General features: G+C 41.0%; 1 non-coding gene across 1 annotated transcript; it reads right to left on the bottom strand.

The window, feature by feature from the left end:
• Positions 1 to 17,773: 17,773 nt before the first annotated feature.
• On the bottom strand, positions 17,774 to 17,887 carry LOC117360169. The gene has a single exon (XR_004539377.1). It is a non-coding gene; the product is annotated as a U5 spliceosomal RNA (small nuclear RNA).
• Positions 17,888 to 18,321: the final 434 nt, after the last annotated feature.

Genomic DNA, 18,321 nt, shown 5'->3' with positions numbered 1-18,321 from the left:
ACAGAGCAGTGAAAGATTGCATTGGCCTTACAGCACTTATTTTATGAATATAACTCAGCTGTGAAAGTTATTAAAATAGACTGTGCCGGTCAGAAAGTATGTATAGCCATTCATGAAACAGAGCTGCACCTAACTGGAGTTTTTACTTTTTGATAAATTACTCAGCCCACGGCTTCTGCAAAGTTGTACATTTATTGGCACAGAGCATAAACCAGCTACTTCAGCTCAAGTTGCAAAATGATTACATTTACACTGCCAAGTCCCAAGTCATTCTGAGAAGCTCTGAGAGAAGAGGGCATTTCTCTAGATCAGGGGTGTCTAACTCAATCACATTAAGGGGCTGAAATCCAAACCACAGGCTAAGTCGCGGGCCAGACCCTGCCCAATCTCCGCCCCCATAATAATACTAATTATAACACCATTTTTTTCCATTCAGTTTTCATATATACACACACAATATAATCTTATTAACACATAATGGTAATGGTTAACCACAAAATTAAACTACACAAAACACACTGTATGCGTCTCAACATTCATTCCTACCAGAACACAGATAACCCCTATGCAAATACGGGACCAAAAACTAAAAGTACTAATATATTAAAAAAAAACACACCCTATGATTCAAGATTCTGCATGTAGTACAACCCCCAGAGAAAAAGAAACAAATGTATTTCTTCCTGAGCAGTGCAAAAGATAGATAGCGGATTAAAATGCTCAAAACTCAATTCAAACATAACTTGAAAATGAAACCATTCCCCCTACCTGTCTTCCTCCCTCCCTCCTGAACCGGAAGCCTTCTCTCTGACATCGCAACGTCAGAAGGGATGCTTCTGGATGAGGTGTGGGATGCACGAGGAGCTGCTGCACGCGGCTCCATGCAAATTATGGCTGTGAGGAGGAGGGAGCCGGCCACAAAGTAAAACTGGAGGCATCGGAGTGCAGGTCGCATAAAATGACCAGGCGGGCCGGATTTGGCCCCGTGGGCCTTGAGTTTGACACCTGTGCTCTAGATAAATGAACATTATTTTGCTCTGTGCTTTGGTGATTTAAAGATTGGGATAAAAGAGAAATTGTAGGTTCATTGATAAGACAGTTTGAATGAAGAAAGAGCAAACATTATTAGCTGGTTTCCATAGTGTAAACCTTTTACCTAAAGCTTTAAATTTGACCTTTCAGACAGAAATAGAAACCTGTCACAGCCTGCACTACAACATTAACAGGTGAAGGGGCATAATCGAAAGAAACGTCTAAGTCCATTTTCGTCCAAGTCGCAAGTTGTCCAAAGTAAAAAACAGCTTAGGACACATTTTCGAAAAATACGTCCAAATTATTTTCCATGTCCTGCTGATCTGATCGTCCAAGCTGCTAAATCGTCCATCTTTATAACACATTTTCATCCAACTTTTCGTCCAAGGCAAAAATGCCTTTAAACAGACCTTTTAGATGTGGGAGGGGTTTACAAAGTGATGGGCTGGACAACCACACATGGCACCTAAATAGTAGGGTACCTTACAGGGCACTGCTGTGAACTTCACAAAAAGGTGCCATTTCTTCATCTCACTACAGCTCCCTTATAGATAATGGTGAGCCCCCCAAACCACCTCCCAAATCCCCTAGAACCACCTAGCTACCACCCCAATAGCCCTTATGGCTGCAGAAGCCACTTATAGGGCAGTACAAAAGGGTGTTTTTTGTTTTTTTTTAGGGGAGTGCACATGTTTAACCAGCAATGCAGTAATTACAGTGGCTTTTGGGCATGGGTCCTCCTCTCCATGGGTCGCTAACCCACACCCAAGATGACTTGAGCTGCTTCTGTGCAGGTTGACTAGGCTTTCCTATGCCAGGCTGCCAGGTGATGATGGTCTGGAGGCTGAATTTTAAAGGTGTGATTACGATTTTTATGGGGCTGAGGAGGGGGTTGGTGATCACTGGGGTAGTGTGTGGGGGTTTGTGTCTGCAGTGCTTATCTGATGACTTTAGGTGGGTTTTTGTGACTTAGACCATGGTTTAAATGGTCTAAATCACAATGTCCATGTTCCATCTATGCTGTGCTGTATAACATTCGGTTATACATGCAGTACGACTAAGTCTAAGCCTGCCCACGTCCTGCCCAAATCCCACCCTCGACACTCCTCTTGAAACGCCCTATTTAGCTGTGGTCGTTCAGCGGCACTGTGAAGGCCTAGGTCATTTTTAAATACATCCAAAACCCAGTTTTATTATCGGCACTTGGACGTTTTTGAGTGATGATCATCCAAGTACCGACTTAGGCTGGTTTATGGACATTTTTCTCTTTCGATTTTGAGCCCCATAGCCTTTAGAAGGCACAGCAGAGCCTAATTATTCTAATTAGTATAACAGGAGGGGAGTTTTCATTATAGAGTTTTATTATATTTCATTATTTGCTGAGAATCAAACAGTAGTAGTAGTAGTAAAGTGCACAATATACCATATAATCTTAAGGCTTTTTATAATAGTCTAATACTCCTAGTACCTTAACAAGTTTTAATTAAACAACTCAACACATTCCAATAGCAAGATGGGTGCAATAGTATTTTGCATTCAATGTCATATATATGATTATCTTCCAGTTGGCAAGAGGTTATATGTGTGTGCTTGATGCAAAGAGCTCTTAGTTCTCAAAGAAAAAGCTGCTCTCTTAAGGCGAGAATAACAGACTTGAAGGAACTGAGTGAGACAGAGAGGTACATAAATGAGATCTACAAGGATACTGTAGAGAAGTTCCTCCTCCAGTCTGGCAGCACCAGTGCCACCATGGTGAAGGAAGGTCTCCTTAAAAAAGAGCATCATCCTGGTGAAGTAGGAAGTAATCCTGTAGCCAGGACCTGCCCACCCAGGGATGCAATATTCTCTCACAAGTCAGGTCAACTGTTGTAGTTGGGAATTCAATTATTAGGCATGTAGATAGCTGGGTGGCTGGTGAGCATGAGGTTCACCTGGTCACATGCCTGCTTTGTGTGAAGGTGGAGAACCTCATGTATCACCTACACAGGATATTAGATAGTGCTGGGGAGGAGCCAGCTGTCTTGGTAAATGTGGATACCAGTGCCAAAGGAAAAAGTGGGAGGGAGGTTCTGGAAGCCAAATTTAGGCTCTTAGGTAGAAAGTTGAAATCCATATCCTCCAGGGTAGCATTTTCAGAAATGGTCTCCATTCCACACGCAGGACCCAAGAGGCAGACAAACCTTCGAAATCTCAATGCGTGGTTGTGACGATGGTGAAAGAATGAGGGATTTTGATTTGTTAGGAATTGGACAACATGCTAGGAATGGGGAATTCTATTCCAAAAGGATAGACTTCATCTTAATCAGGGAGGAACCAGGTTGCTGGTGCTAACATTTAAAAAGGAAATAAAGCAGATTTCAAACTGAAATGGCAGGGGGGGAGGGAAGCCGACAATCGCCCAGGAGCACTTGATTTGGTGTGGAGAGTCCGTCAGTCACAAATTTGAATTGTAAATATGTTCTCCCTGTACAGTCAGTTCTACCCATCCAGATGCAGCAAGACCTGGACAATTGCAACAATCATGATGCCAGCAACAGAAGCCTAAGAGAACATATGACCCAACTTTAAGGGGAGAATATCTTTAAAATTCAAATTTGTGATCAACAAACTTTCCCAGCAAAATTCAAATTTGTGACTGACAGTTTCTCCTGCTCCAATCAGGTTTGAAGACCCAGCAAATATAAAGAAAAACTGAAGACCTCACAGCACACCCTGAAGCAAGCCACAGCTTGATGGTTACATGCCAATTCTACCCACCAAGATATGGCAAAACCTGGACAATCGCAACAATCAGGACACCAGCCATGGAAGCCTAAGAAAACATATAGCCCAGCTTTAAGGGGAGAACATCTTTAAAATTCAAATTTGTGACCAATGGACTCTCCTGCCTCAATTTTCTCAAAACCCAGCCAATCAGATCTGAGGAATCACTATTTATAATGACAAACTGAAGACCTCAGAGCACATTCTGAAGAAAGCCATAGCATGATGGCTGAAATGACGGTTCTACTCACCCAGATGTGGCAAGACCTGGACAATTGTAACAATCAATTTTAGATGCCATCATTTAAGCACCAAAATGTTCAACATTCAAAATCATAGCTGCATAAAAATGATGGCAGCCAAAGGACCTGAGTAAGAATGATGCCTGTTCACTCTTACCTATGCAACAGAAGAGGCAAGAGAGATGTCTATTCAAACTTACAGTTACGTTGATTTAAAATGACAACAAATGTCCTACATTAGTCTTTAAAAAGCATATATGGTCTCAAAAATAGGAATCGAAGGGAAGTCCCAACTCAGGTCCAAGTTTTGACAAAGAAAATTGCCTTTTTCATAGGACAACAAATAAACTCTAGGAGTCAACCAGATTGCATATAAATAACGTATCGGAGTCTCAATACATAGATCCTTCTGGCAAATCATAAGAACATAAGAATAGCCTTACTGGGTCAGACCAAAGGTCCATCATGCCCAGTAGTCCGTTCTCACAGTGGCCAATCCAGGTCACTAGTACCTGGCCAAAACCCAAAGAGTAGCAATATTCCATGCTACCGATCCAGAGCAAGCAGTGGCTTTCCCCATGCCTTTCACAATAACAGACTATGGACTTTTCCTCCAGGAAATTGTCCAAACCCTTCTTAAAAAACAGTTCCTGAATTGTCAGAAAGATAAACCACAGTACAATGTGTTGGGCATTTGATATGTGGTGTAACAACAACAAAGAGAAACAATCAATAGACATTGTCAGATTTACATGGCAGCACTTTTTTAGACTCTGGACAACTCACCATATTTTAGAATTTGTATATGTTTCAACTTTATGTGTTTTATTTTTATATATGTATATGTTAAATATATGTATATGTTATATATATGTATATGTATATGTATATGTTATATATATGTATATGTTAAATATATTGTGATTAAAAGCTTTTATATGCTCAATATTTCCCAGTTGCTCTGTAAATCTATACTGCATCTGCATAGGGACACGGTTTCATTGTAGGCGGCATTGTGGACATTCCCCACTGTCCAACCTCCTTCCACAGACAAGATGATTTGTGTTTTCAGACAATATGTCATGATAGTGGTCTGTCCTAATGAGGTGATGTTTGATGGAGAACTAAACCAGTATTTTGTAACATCACCATGCGGAGATTCAAAATTCTAGTTACAATTTCAATACAAATAATTCCCTCCCCCCCCCCAAAAAAAAAAAAAAAGAGCACTTACAGTTGATACTTTGTTGGAAGATAGAGTCACTGCCCCTACAGATATGAGTGTTCTGTATCCAGCGCTCTCAGTCAAGACAGGCTGGGGAATTCAGCCACACAGGCTTGCTGATGAAAGTTGTAATAATACTTTTATGGTAAAAACATAATGCACCTTCAGGGGATTTGAAGGGCTAAGAACAGGATTACAAACATTAATGCATACACTTGAACATTCTATATACCTCACATACACAATGGAACAGGGGGGGGGGGGGGGGTGGCTCAGAGCCAGAACAGAGCCAAGAAGAAAGGCACATGATGCAATGGGAGCAGGGACACATGTGTTAAAAGGGGGCCAATAGCAGCAGCAGCACAACTTACAGGAAGTACTAGTTGACAGTTCAACATATCTTACATGTGAGGATTTACACCAGGTTTCAGTTGGTGTAAATTCTTGCGCCCAAAGTTAAGTGTGGATCCTGACCTACATGGCGTTCTATAAATGGCACCCAACTCAGGGCACCATTTATAGAATCGAATCCAGTGTGCATTTTTTTTGTACCCATATTTGGGTGCTATGTACTGAGTCCAGTCTTTAATCAGCACATAAATGTTAGTATCTATTTTCTACAATTAACCCCAACATCCTCTACCTATACCTTTGAGTATTTTTTTAAATCTGTAGACTGTTTTGTTGGGCTCATCAAAAATCAGTTAAGAAAGACTGTAAATAAACTAAATTATTTCCTGTTACTATGGAAACTTGTGTACGGGGTAAGGCTACCACAAGGCCTGTCAGCATGCAAGGCCTCACACTGAATTTTTAGCTAGGGTTCTGCTACTGTTGCTATGGGACTGTTCTTCAAGGATTCCATAAAAATAGTATCAGAATTGAAGACAGCCTGGAATAGTCCCAGAGGATTCTTAATTGGTATATAAATCTCTAAGAGATGGCACAGACCTTCTAGTGGTTCTACTAGTACTGTATATTTTATTGTTACCTGGAAATGTGTGTCACAGGGGTCGGGGTAGATAGAGCCTTTCAAAGTGCTTGAGTGAGAAGGTTCCTCAGCCCCTTAATTGGTCCTTTTATTGATAAGTGTTGCAGTTGCTCTAGAGCAGTGGTCTCAAACTCAAACCCTTTGCAGGGCCACATTAAAGAAATGACAATTTTGCATGAGGTGAAAGAAACTCTTTATAGTTTATAAATCTTTCCTTTTGGCTAAGTCTTAATAATAATATTGTAATTTACACCTAAAGAGACATATGACCAAGAAACTTTTATTTTACTTTTGTGATTATGATAAACATACCGAGGGCCTCAAAATAGTACCTGGCGGGCCGCATGTGGTCCCCGGGCCGCGTGTTTGAGACCACTGCTCTAGAGGAGTTGTACCAGGAATAGAGGTTTGAGGAGAGTGCAGGAGAGAAGAATATATTGACTCAGCCAGGATAAAGGGAACAGAGCGCAAGGCACACAGGCCAGTTTCAATCCCTATCCCTAACTGGGCTGCCAGATGAAGGATAGCCTCAGTAGAAGTGCTGAGAGCTCTGAGCCACAGTGGCTAACAGAACTCCAAACAGGAGCGGCTGAGCATACGATTTGGAGCACAGTGTTGCACAGAGGCCTCCTGCCTGCTCCCCTTCTTATCTCGAAACAATTTTTATTGATGACAAAAGAACAATAATAACAGCATAAGCAAACTGCCTGCTCCCCATCTTAACCCCACTACTGTAGTGTAAGAAAGATTGTGTATGATCTAGCTCTATCAAAGGCTGCTTCTTTAGACATTGGCCAACATTGAGAAGTGGAACAGAAGACAAGAAGTAGGCCATATCAAGAAAAGTGGTTTTAATGATCCCAGGAGATAATGCCTGATGTGGCCATGTTTCATCAACAAGGCTGCATCAGGGGCATATAACCAACTAGTGACACACAACAGCTTCCACCAGTGCTGAAAAAATGATGCTGGTTTTGTTATATTGTTCAGTGGCAGAATCAGCAATCAAACTCCTATTCATTTACATGTGGTGTTCTCCAGGAATCTATACTCACTCCAACCCTCTTTTACATCTTCTAACTATTATTCAATCATTCAATCTCACCCCCTTCGTGTATGCAGCTGATATACAAATTCTCACCACACTACATACGAATAATAGCTATGAAATTCGTACTCTCAACCATAAATTGAGTCAAGTGGCAAAATGGCTGTATGATAAATTGAAACTTTAACCCAAACAAATATTAAGCCCAGTACTTATTATGTCTGATACCCAAATAACTGTAGTAAACTCACTGTGAGAGTCTATAGGATTCTACCACTCCCCCTGCTGGAAACTCCTTCATGGTATCACAGCCATTTAAGTTCCTTAGCCCCTTCCAACAGGGAATGACATGGGAGGGGTGGAGCCAGGAAAGCAGCTGTCAGGAAGTTTAGGGAAAATACCTAAGAGTACCTGGATACTATTCAATGTATTGTAAACTGTTTTGGGTGACTATCTTCATGAAAAGGATGTTAATAAAGCCAAATAAAATAAAATATATATATATATAAAAGGCAGGACCAGAGTAGGGTTAAGGAGGTCCAAAGAAGGAAGAAGTGATCCCCAATATGCCTTAACATTGTGTGTCTAGTTACTCTGTTTGGCTGATGTAAGCCAACCTTTTCTATTGAATACTTGGAAGCCCTGTCTTGAGGTCTAGCTGAAGCCAGACCCTGCAACCCAGAGAGATGCTTTACAGACTGAGTTTGAGGCATAGCAATCATGGGCCATGGACAGTATTTTGGGCCCTTTCAGCCAAAGACTCAGCTTAAGACTTTTCCTTTGAATTAAGAGATTGTCTCCTTTTCTTCCCAACCCTGTGAAATAACAGACCTCAGGTTTTTGAGTTAATAAATGGTTACTTTAACCTTCTACAACCTTGTTCAGCTGTGTCATTGAAGGCCCACCCCAACCTTAACTCGTGGTCTCACATCCGCTCAAAGAATTAGGGGTGACTCTAGATCAGGGGTGTCCAACCTTTTGGCTTCCCTGGGCCGCATTGGCCAAAAAAAATGTTTCTGGGGCCTTGCAAATGCTGCAGCAAGACACAGGAGGGAGCCGGCAAGATGGTAAACACCTGGGGGCAGCAGAGGAAAACACTGCATTGCCCTCGACTGGGGCCGCACAAAATACTTCCTGGGGCCGCATGCGGCCCTTGGGCCGCAGGTTGGACACCTCTGCTCTAGATAGTACTTTTAAAGAACATATTGTAAATAGGAAAAAAAAAAGGTCACCTAGTCCCCCTCTCCCCGGTGGATTGCCATCATTGGGGCTCAGAGAGAGCACAGGAGGCCATACCAGGCTGGCTGCTGGCTCAAGAAAAGGCCAGTGGCCGAAGAAAGAGCAGCCAGTGATTCCTCATGGACCTGGAAGTGCCACAGTCATGAGCATATAGAGGAGCCAGCAGCAAAGATGGAAGCCACCAGTGATCCTCACTGCAGACCCAGAAGTGCTGCGAGTCATGGTTGCTCACCAGGCCATGAGGAGGACAGATCCAGCAGCAGAAAGGGCCAGAGGCAGAAGTTGGCTATGGCACCCAGAGAAGAGTTGAGGGTGCCTGGCCAATTAGGATGGAGACGGAGCAAACAGCCCAATTGGAACAGAGAAGAGGGCAGACCAGCACAAATTTTGCACCAGTCAAGGGAAGAAGAAGGTGGGAACACCCTTATTGTCACAAAATCTTAATCAATTACAGGGCCAGGAAGGAGGCGAATCCCTAAGGAAGGGAGGGCTAGCCCAGGACATGCTGGGAAGAAAGTCATACAAGCCCAGGCAGGAGGGCAGCTACAGGCTGGAAGAAGAGTTGTAGACTGCTGGGCATGATGGACCTCTAGTCTGACCCAGCAGAGGCACTGCTTATGTTCTTATGTTCTTACTGGAAGAGACAGGCCCCAGCCAGAAGAATTGGCAGCCTGTGAGACAGAGATGAGCCAGGACAGGAGAAGAGGTGGGCCCAGCTGTGTGAGGACCTGCCTGAAGAGAGACGATGGACACTGGAAACTGGAGAAGCCAGAATGAGTGAAGGCGGCCAAGAGACTGCAAAGAAGCAGGTGAGCCCTTGGCAATATGTTAGAGGGAGAGAGGTTCAGGCTAAAAAGGGAGCTGCAGGAAGTGAAGCGAGAGTGAGTGAGTGAGAGAGAGAGGAAAGACAAGGCCACTGACGACCCATGCTGCATAAGAGACAGAGGAGGCCCGGTCACTGGAGAGAGCTGTAGGCAAAACCTACAGGGAGAAGGAAGGAGGACTTCAAGCTGGATCCCCTGGCGTGAGAGAAGGAGAAAGCGAAGCTTGTGTGAGCCAGGATGTGTCCGAAACAGCTGCAGCCCAATTCCCTATGCACACGTGTGTCCTTCCAGACCAGCCAAAACCTGCCATTGTGAGTGCCCGTACCTGAAACTAAGGGACCTGCTGATCCTGGCAGCCTACTTTTGTGAGTGCGCCCCCTCCTTCTTGAAGCCTGCCTCTGAGAAGTTTATTTGAAAGCCTGTCTCTGAAGAGTTTGCTCTGGGGAGTCTATTTAAAAGCCTGCCTCTGGGGAGTTTTAATGGATAGTAAGTAAGTAAGAACATAAGAATAGCCTTACTGGGTCAGACCAATGGTCTATCAAGCCCAGTAGCCCGTTCTCACAGTGGCCCATCCAGGTCCCTAGCACCTGGCTAAAACCCAAGGAATAGCAATATTCCATGCTACCAATCCAGGGCAAGCAGTGGCTTCCCCCATGTCTTTCTCAATAACAGACTATGGACTTTTCCTCCAGGAACATGTCCAAACCTTTCTTAAAACCAGCTATGCTATCCGCTCTTATCACAACTTCTGGCAATGCGTTCCAGAACTTAACTATTCTCTGAGTGAAAAAATATTTCCTCCTATTGGTTTTAAAAGTATTTCCCTGTAACTTCATTGAGTGTCCCCTAGTCTTTGTAATTTTTGACGGAGTGAAAAATCGATTGAGTTGTACCTGTTCTACTCCACTCAGGCTTTTGTAGACATCAATCATATCTCCCCTCAGCTGTCTCTTTTTCAAGCTGAAAAGCCCTAACCTTTTTAGTCTTTTCTCATATGAGAGGAGTTCCATCCCCTTTATCATCTTGGTCGCTCTTCTTTGAACCTTTTCTAGTGCCCCCTATATCTTTCTTGAGATAAGGAGACAGGAATTGAATGGATAGTCAGTCAGTAAAAGTAGTGAGTGTAGGAAAGGTGGGAGAAGCTAGACTAAAAAAGAGTAAAGAAGTCTCTGTTGTTGGGAAGGCTAGGTAGGAACCCCCTTGCTTATCTTTTATTTTGTGCTTAGCTAGTCTACACGGCTTCACTGCCAAACCATCTACTTTCTAAGACCAGGGTGCCTTCACCCAATGGACAGAGAGTCAGGGCATTCCTTTATTGATTTGTTTCAGATAAGCTAGTAGGTACTCTGAAGTTCCTGAGTCAGCGAGCTGATCTCAACCACCTGTGGAGACATGGGCACAAAGGATCATGGTATACTATGCAAAACAGCTGCAACATTAACAGAGACTCTCATAAACCGGTAACATTGTGTGCACACAAATTTACTGCAGTAGGCTAGATCTATTCAAATGAAGCAAACCTCAGATCCGAGTAGTTAAATTATTTGTATATGTTTATTGTACACTACTTATCTGAAGGAATCTTGGTTGAATGTAAATCCGTTGACTTCTGTAAGAGAAGATGAGAAGAATTTGAGAACAAAGAACCATAGTCTTTGTGGATAGAGCTGAAACTCTGTAAGTGAAGAAGAATAGCTTTTGTACTTATCTGATGCTAAAGTCCTTAATGGTTAGTTAGTTGCAAAATTGAGTTCCAGTAGCTGGGTTATTGAGGGGAGTGAAGCAATAATTAGGCTTTGGGTATAAACGTATGAAATAGTCTGTAATTTATAGATGTTAAATGAAACTTTTTCTAGCTTTACAGGGTAAACTTTAACATCATATTACCATACATTATTAACATATTGTACCATTTGCCTAATACCACCTAACTATAACAATTGGTACTCATTTGAGGAGCTTACCTAGTGCTCCTCATCTATTTCTATTTAACAAATTTTTACAATTTTTTTTTTCTTGTTGAATCCCTTGGTTGTGTGGAGTTCTTTGGGAACCCTACTAGACACCATGACACTTCCATTCGTTTACATTTATATTTAGCAGCAATACACCACTCTGCCACTAGGGGGTCCACAATATCTCTAATGTAGTCAAGGCAAGTTACTTCAAACTTCATATTCTTTATCCTACCTGCCAACTTTTCTCCACATCCACCATCTCGTTTGGATCGTCATTCACTCTCTGATCATATTGAAACTCAACAATTGAAATGCACTCCTCCAAGACTTCAGAACACAGGACATTTGCCATCTTCAACTTATTCAAAATTCAGCTATACGCATCCTAACACTCACAGAAAAATATGATCACGTCACACCTCTTCCATGCAATGAGCATTGGCTTCCCAACATTCCCAACATTACTTACAAGGTTATATTCCTGATTTTTCTAACTTGGTATCCTCTTTATCTACCCCATCTATTTACCCCATACCAGCCTTCTAGGAATCTTCATTCTGCAAATCTCAACTTATTCATTGTACCTCCTTTTGACACATCTGTTGTGACAATATTCAGTTGAGAATTTTTAGCCTACATGGCCCAACACTTTGGAACTACCTTTATATCTTTGTTTGGAACATGCTCTGAGCTAAAAAAAATATCTTATTCAAAGATGCATTGCTTTATGAGCCAGCACTGAAGCTAAATGGTGTGGATGTTAAACTATTGTAAACTGGTGCAGCATATAAATTAAACTTGAAAGATGATGAGTTATGTTTAAAAAAAAAATTATTGGGGGCAAGGGGAGGAAAAGAGACAGTGTCTGCCAGGGACAAATGTAACAAGAGATGGTGACTGGTAGGGAGAAGGGGAGTGTGAGACAGTGACTGCTGAGGACAAGGAGAGTAAGAGAGTAGAGAATGACACGGTGACAAAATTCATCACCGTTCCCGTCCCCGCGGATAACCGCGGGAAACCATCTTCATGTCATTCTTTAAGGAGAGAGGGAAGAATCAGAGTATGAATGGCCACAACCACTGACCCGCAAGCTTTGCTTTGAAGAATGCTGGTGTAGAAGGATTGAAGTTGAGATAGACACTACAGAATGACAGTCTCTGGTATCCAGAGCAGATATTGTGATGTCATAATGCCTCATTCCACCAGTGCCTAAGAGCCAATCACATTAGTGATGTCACAATGGCTTCATTATCCTTGGCTCACTTAAGAATCAGAGTATGAATGGCCACAACCACTGACCCGCAAACTTTGCTTTGAAGAATGCTGGTTTAGAAGGACCGAGGTTGAAATAGACACTAGAAAATGACATGGGATTATTTCCCGCGGTTATCCGCGGGGGCGGGAACGGTGATGAATTTTGTCACCATGTCATTCTCTATAAGAGAGTGCCTGGTGAGTACAAGGGAAGCAAAAGCAAGAGACTGACTGCTAGGGACAAGGAGAGCAAGAGACAGTGACTGCTGAAATTTTCCTTGCTCTGAAACATGATGCTTTTCTCTCCAGGAAAACTAAAAATGACCAGTTTCAAAATGAAATGAATACCTGGCATCTTGAGTTCTGATTTTCAAAAGTCGTGGCCCTAATCTTCCTGTATGTGGACAGATTTGGCATGTGGATTATGTCCGTATACCTTGCCATTATTTTGGGAGTCAAAACCGTGAAGAAATTCTTCCTAAAAACAATAATCATTTTGTTAATACAGAGAGGGTAACAATGAATATAAGTATGCTTCTCATGTATAAAATAAAGTATTCGTATTCCAACATATCCATGGAGCTTAGTCAGAAGATGGTTGGATTTGATTGATCTCTGGCCTTCCTTCAACTAAGTAACCTCATATATAAGATTTCCTGTTTTTAAGGGCTTTCTGGTTTCCTTTCAGCATTATGTATGGCTCAACCTTTGAAATATAGCACACACATGCACAGGGTGTCTTTGCTAAATGATGCATAAAGCAACATTGCAGTTACAGTAAAGGGTCCTCTGAAAAGCCCAGGGGAAGCAGAAATAATAGAAAGAGAAGAGTGTGATTTCCTAGTGCAAATCAATGGAGTTAAAGAGACAGCTGTGTCCAGTGGTGCTGGGTTCTTTACTCTCCTATTGTAATAGAAATCATAGAAGGGAGCCAGTTTTGGTTCTGAAGACTACTAGTTAAGAGAGTTGAGAGAAAGACTGGGCCTGCAGAAAAAAAAAGAGCCCATAAATTAAGGCCTAGTATAGACTCACTAGGACTCATCATGGCCTCACAGCAGCCACCCTGATCAACTAGTCAGAGATAATGGTAATTTTTGATTTGCAATGAACTTTTGACCTAAATACACCCACTCTTGTAGAAAAACCTGATGAAATAGCTGTTTTCAAGAAGCAAAGTTCTTTTTAATTCCTGAATACCTGAATATTTTGATTGTGCAGAAAGGGTACTCTGTACACAAGACGAGTACTGATGAAGGCCATTCGGAGTTGTGATACAAGTCTCCTTGCCTGTTGCAATGTATTGAGCTAAATTTAACCGTCTAAAGCTCATAGAAAAATCCGTGGCTGTCAAAGAAATCAAATGGTTTTGCACTTACAAACTGGTGCATGATAGAAAAATTGGAATATTAAAATGCTGATTTAGCTTTCTTGCAATGCATTTGAAATTGAAACCCTTTTGAAACCTGTTTTAAATGCATTTCATCTTTACTGAAGACAATTCATTTTGCAGCCTGACAGTGCTTTGAAATCAATCATTGGGCAAGAAAGGTGAATGCAAACTGAATCAAAAGCTGTACAAAAAAAATCTCCCAGTTAAACAGTAGGCAAATGAATGCCCAAGTGTATAATGGATTCACAACTACTCCATAGCATGCTAGTCAGGTGTTTAGGTCCTACATACTAAGGGGGTAATTTTATAAGGCATTTCTATACAGAAAAATGAATTTTGTGTACACAACTAGACTTTTAAAAAAAAAATTGCTCAAAATTGTGCGCACACACAATTTGAGTAATGATCATGTAATTCTGTTCCTTAAATCTGCATACTGACTCCCTGTGATGCACAGACTGACTTACAAGATCTTAAAATCCCGACAATTCCAGTCCCCGCCATATCTTGATCCACTTTTGATTCTAATTTATCATCTCATACCCTTCACTCCCTACAACAAAACCTACTTATTCCTATTGCAAGACCAATAACATATGAATCCATTCAAAGCAGCATTTTCGAATGTCCTCCCCTCCTATATCCGTCTGGAATCTTCATTGGATAAATTTAAATCTGCCTTTAAGGTTGACCTATACAAAGATGCCTTTGATCAATGACCCTTTCCTTTCTTAGTCCCATCCCCTCCTTCGCTCTCCTCTGGGGGACAGCCGAGACAGATGTTTGCAGTACTGTACTTCCTTCTCATAATCTTTCCTTTCCCTATCATGTAATGGAGTTCTCTCTTTATTTCTATCTAATTTGTATCTATCTTCCTTTCCTCCATTTAACCCTTTATTTGACATTGTTGCTCAGAAGCAACATGTGTTTCTATGGCTCTTATGGGAGATCCAAAACAAAAAATCAGCAATGCCAACTCCTTCATATAGATAGATAGATAGATAGATAGATAGATAGATAGATAGATAGATAGATAGATAGATACTCTTCTTTGTATAATATGTTTATTATTTTTTGTCTTCAGATTATGCCAATCGCCAGCCAATTAATTCTTAGGCTTATTTCTCGTGTTGACTTGCATATCATCATCAGACCTGAATTATAATTTTTTAAAGTGCTCCATGCAATTCATGTGCAAAATTCATTGTGAGAAATCAATTCCATAATATAGTAAAAACTTTGGACTTAGCTTTTAATTGTAGTTTTTTTCTCAGCTAAGTCTTTAGATCACAGGTGGTGGTTGGCATAATCTGAAGACAAAAAATAATAAATGTATTATACAAAAAAGAGTATCTATATATATAAAGGAGTTGGCTTTGCCGCTTTTTTGTTTGGGATTATATGCAATATTAGCGGTGTGTTGAAGAATATTTGGCTATATACCTACACTTCTTATGGCAGATCTGCATCTCCAAATGCCTGTTACTTGGCACTGCTGCTCTCGATTAACATCAATTTACGTAAAGCAGCCATTTCACCATCTGCCAATTAAAGGGTTAAGGTGTAATTTTTATTGAAATTGAGCACAAGAATACATTGCATCTACAAGCACAATAAATCGTAAGCATTTACAGGGATGTAGATCCTCCGCCCTCCCTGTCCCCCATACTCCCACAATTCTCCCCCAGTCAACAACAAATGCCTTTTCTCCATTGAAATTGTGTGCATATAGTTTCAAGTTTATTTAAAATTTGTTTAATTGTCCTATCATATATTCAAGGGGATGTACAATTCTAAAAATATTTTATAACAGTACACAGGGGAACAAAAAGTTCATATAACAAATGCATGACTTTCAAAACAGACGGGACTAGTAGGGTAAATAGAATAGAAATACAATAATTGAAGGTAGATGAGACAATCAAGGAAAATTACAAGAGGAGGGGTTTTTGTTTTGTTTTTTTAAAAAGGATGGATTTTGCTTTAGTTTTGGTGTTTTTACGATGTCTAGCAGTCAAATGCATCTTTAAAAAGAAAACATTTTAAATGACTCTTAAATCTACCAACATTTCTTTCCTCTCTTAAGTAGATTGGCAAGGAATTCCACAATTGGGGGGCCATGATGGAAAAAATGTATTGTCTTTGTGTATTAATGGTTTTAAGTGACGGAACAGTTAGCAAATGTTGGTCATTAAGAACATAAGAACATAAGAAGTTGCCTCCGCTGGGTCAGACCAGAGGTCCATCCTGCCCAGCAGTCCGCACTTGCGGCGGCCCATCAGGTCCATGACCTGTCAGGTGTTCCTTGACTTGGCCCTATAATCCCCTTATTTCTATCTATACTCTTTCTATACCCTATCTCTACCTCTTTCTGTACCCCTCAATCCCCCTATCATTCAGGAATTTATCCAATCCGTCTTTGAATCCCCGTAGTGTACTCTGCCCTATCACAGCCTCCGGGAGCGTGTTCTGAGTGAAGAAGAACTTCCTAGCATTGTTTCTAAATCTGTCCCCTTTCAGCTTTCCCGAGTTCCCCCTTGTACTTGTGGTTCCCTGTAGTCTGAAGAATCTGTCCCTGTCTACCTTCTCTATGCCTTTTATGATCTTGAAAGTTTCTATCATGTCTCCTCTAAGTCTCCACTTTTCCAGGGAGAAGAGCCCCAGCTTTTCTAGCCTGCCAGCGTATGAAAAGTTTTCCATACCTTTTATCATTTTCGTCGCTCTTCTCTGGACCCTTTCAAGTATCGCCATGTCCTTTTTCAGGTATGGCGACCAATACTGGACACAGTACTCCAGATGCGGGCGCACCATCGCACGATACAGCAGCATGATGACATCCTTCATCCTGGTTGTGATACCCTTCTTAATGATCGAAGAGTTCTAGTGGAAGCATAGGGAATTTGAATCCTATCGATAAAAGCTGGAGACATATGGAGTTGGGCCTTAAATGATAACAGACATATTTTGTAAATTATTCTATGCAATACTGGGAGCCAATGAGATTTTTTAAGTGGCGAGACATGGTCAAACTTTTTTGCGTTCATGATAATTTTAATAGAGGTGTTTTGAATTAGCTGTAAATGCCTGATCTCTTTTTGAGTAATACCCTTGATGCCACGTGATGGGCGGTATATCAAAGCTTCAATAAACTTGAAGAGCCAATTGACACCAATAATTGGACACTAACTCAGTTTAAAAAGATTTTTCTATGCAGTTTATCTCAAGGGAGCATGTTAGGCATGTTTTGGGTGGGACAAGGATATGCACAAAACTCTCTGTTCACCCACTCAAAAACAAGATTTACCTCTAGTAAAACCGTGCAACCTAGGTTCCTGCAATCCAGTAGATTCCAGAAACTACACTAACCTGTGTTTTAGAGGTTTCCATTAATTTAACGCCATAGATATCAGACTAACCGGCCTGTAGCTGCCAATCTCCTCCTTACTACTACTTTGTGAAAAGAGACCACATCCGTCCTTCTTCAGTCCTCTAGGACCACTCCCAACTCTAAAGAAGCATTAAAAAGATCAGACAATAGGGCCTTTAGAATTTCCTAAATTTCATCAGTACACTTGGATGCATCCTATTGCTTTGTCTACTTTTTGTTTAGCTAGCTCTTCACACAGTCCTTTTGAAAATCGTTCAAGATCTAACTTACTTCCATTCCTATTTGTATTTGTTCTGTGCTCCTATTCCTGGCCCTTCTTCTATGAACAGAGAACAGAAATATTTGCTAAGCAATTCTGCTTTATCTTCCTTAGCTTCTATATTTTTTTTTCTTACACCCTTGAGTCTCACAATGGCACTTTTTGCACTTTTTCCTATCACTAACATATCTAATTCATATCTAGATGCCCCTCTCTATAGAAATCTTTAGCAAAAGGCAAAAGATTTATTCGTGTTGCAGAGAAATCAGAGAATACTTAATAGTACTTGATTACTATCCAGTGTATTGTAAACCGTTTAGGTTGAATCTCTTCAAGAAAAAGGCAGTTAATAAATCCCAATAAATAATATATCTTGTTCCATCCTGTTACTATATTGGCTATATTTTCAGCCATTTGCATCTTTGCTTTCCTGACTGTTTTACTAGCTTCTCTTAGCTTTTCCAGATATTATCGCCCGCCTTCCTTTTTCTATGATCTCTTATAGTTTATAAAGACTAACCTCTTTTTCTTTACCCTATCAGCTACTTATTATAAAACCCAAAGCATTCTCCTTTTCCTCTTTCATTTACTTTCCTTAAAAAAGTTTGCTTCACTTAAAATAGCTCCTTTTAGTGTTGCTGTTTTTCTACTTCTTCCAGATGTTCCCATTCAGCTAATAACTGCTTAATGTGTTCTCTTAGGCTCCCG

This window comes from Geotrypetes seraphini, chromosome 4 (assembly GCF_902459505.1).
Source record: "Geotrypetes seraphini chromosome 4, aGeoSer1.1, whole genome shotgun sequence".
Taxonomy (NCBI): Eukaryota; Metazoa; Chordata; class Amphibia; order Gymnophiona; family Dermophiidae; genus Geotrypetes; species Geotrypetes seraphini.
Note: the sequence above shows the minus strand (reverse complement) of the source record. Positions and strands in the feature narration are given on the sequence as shown.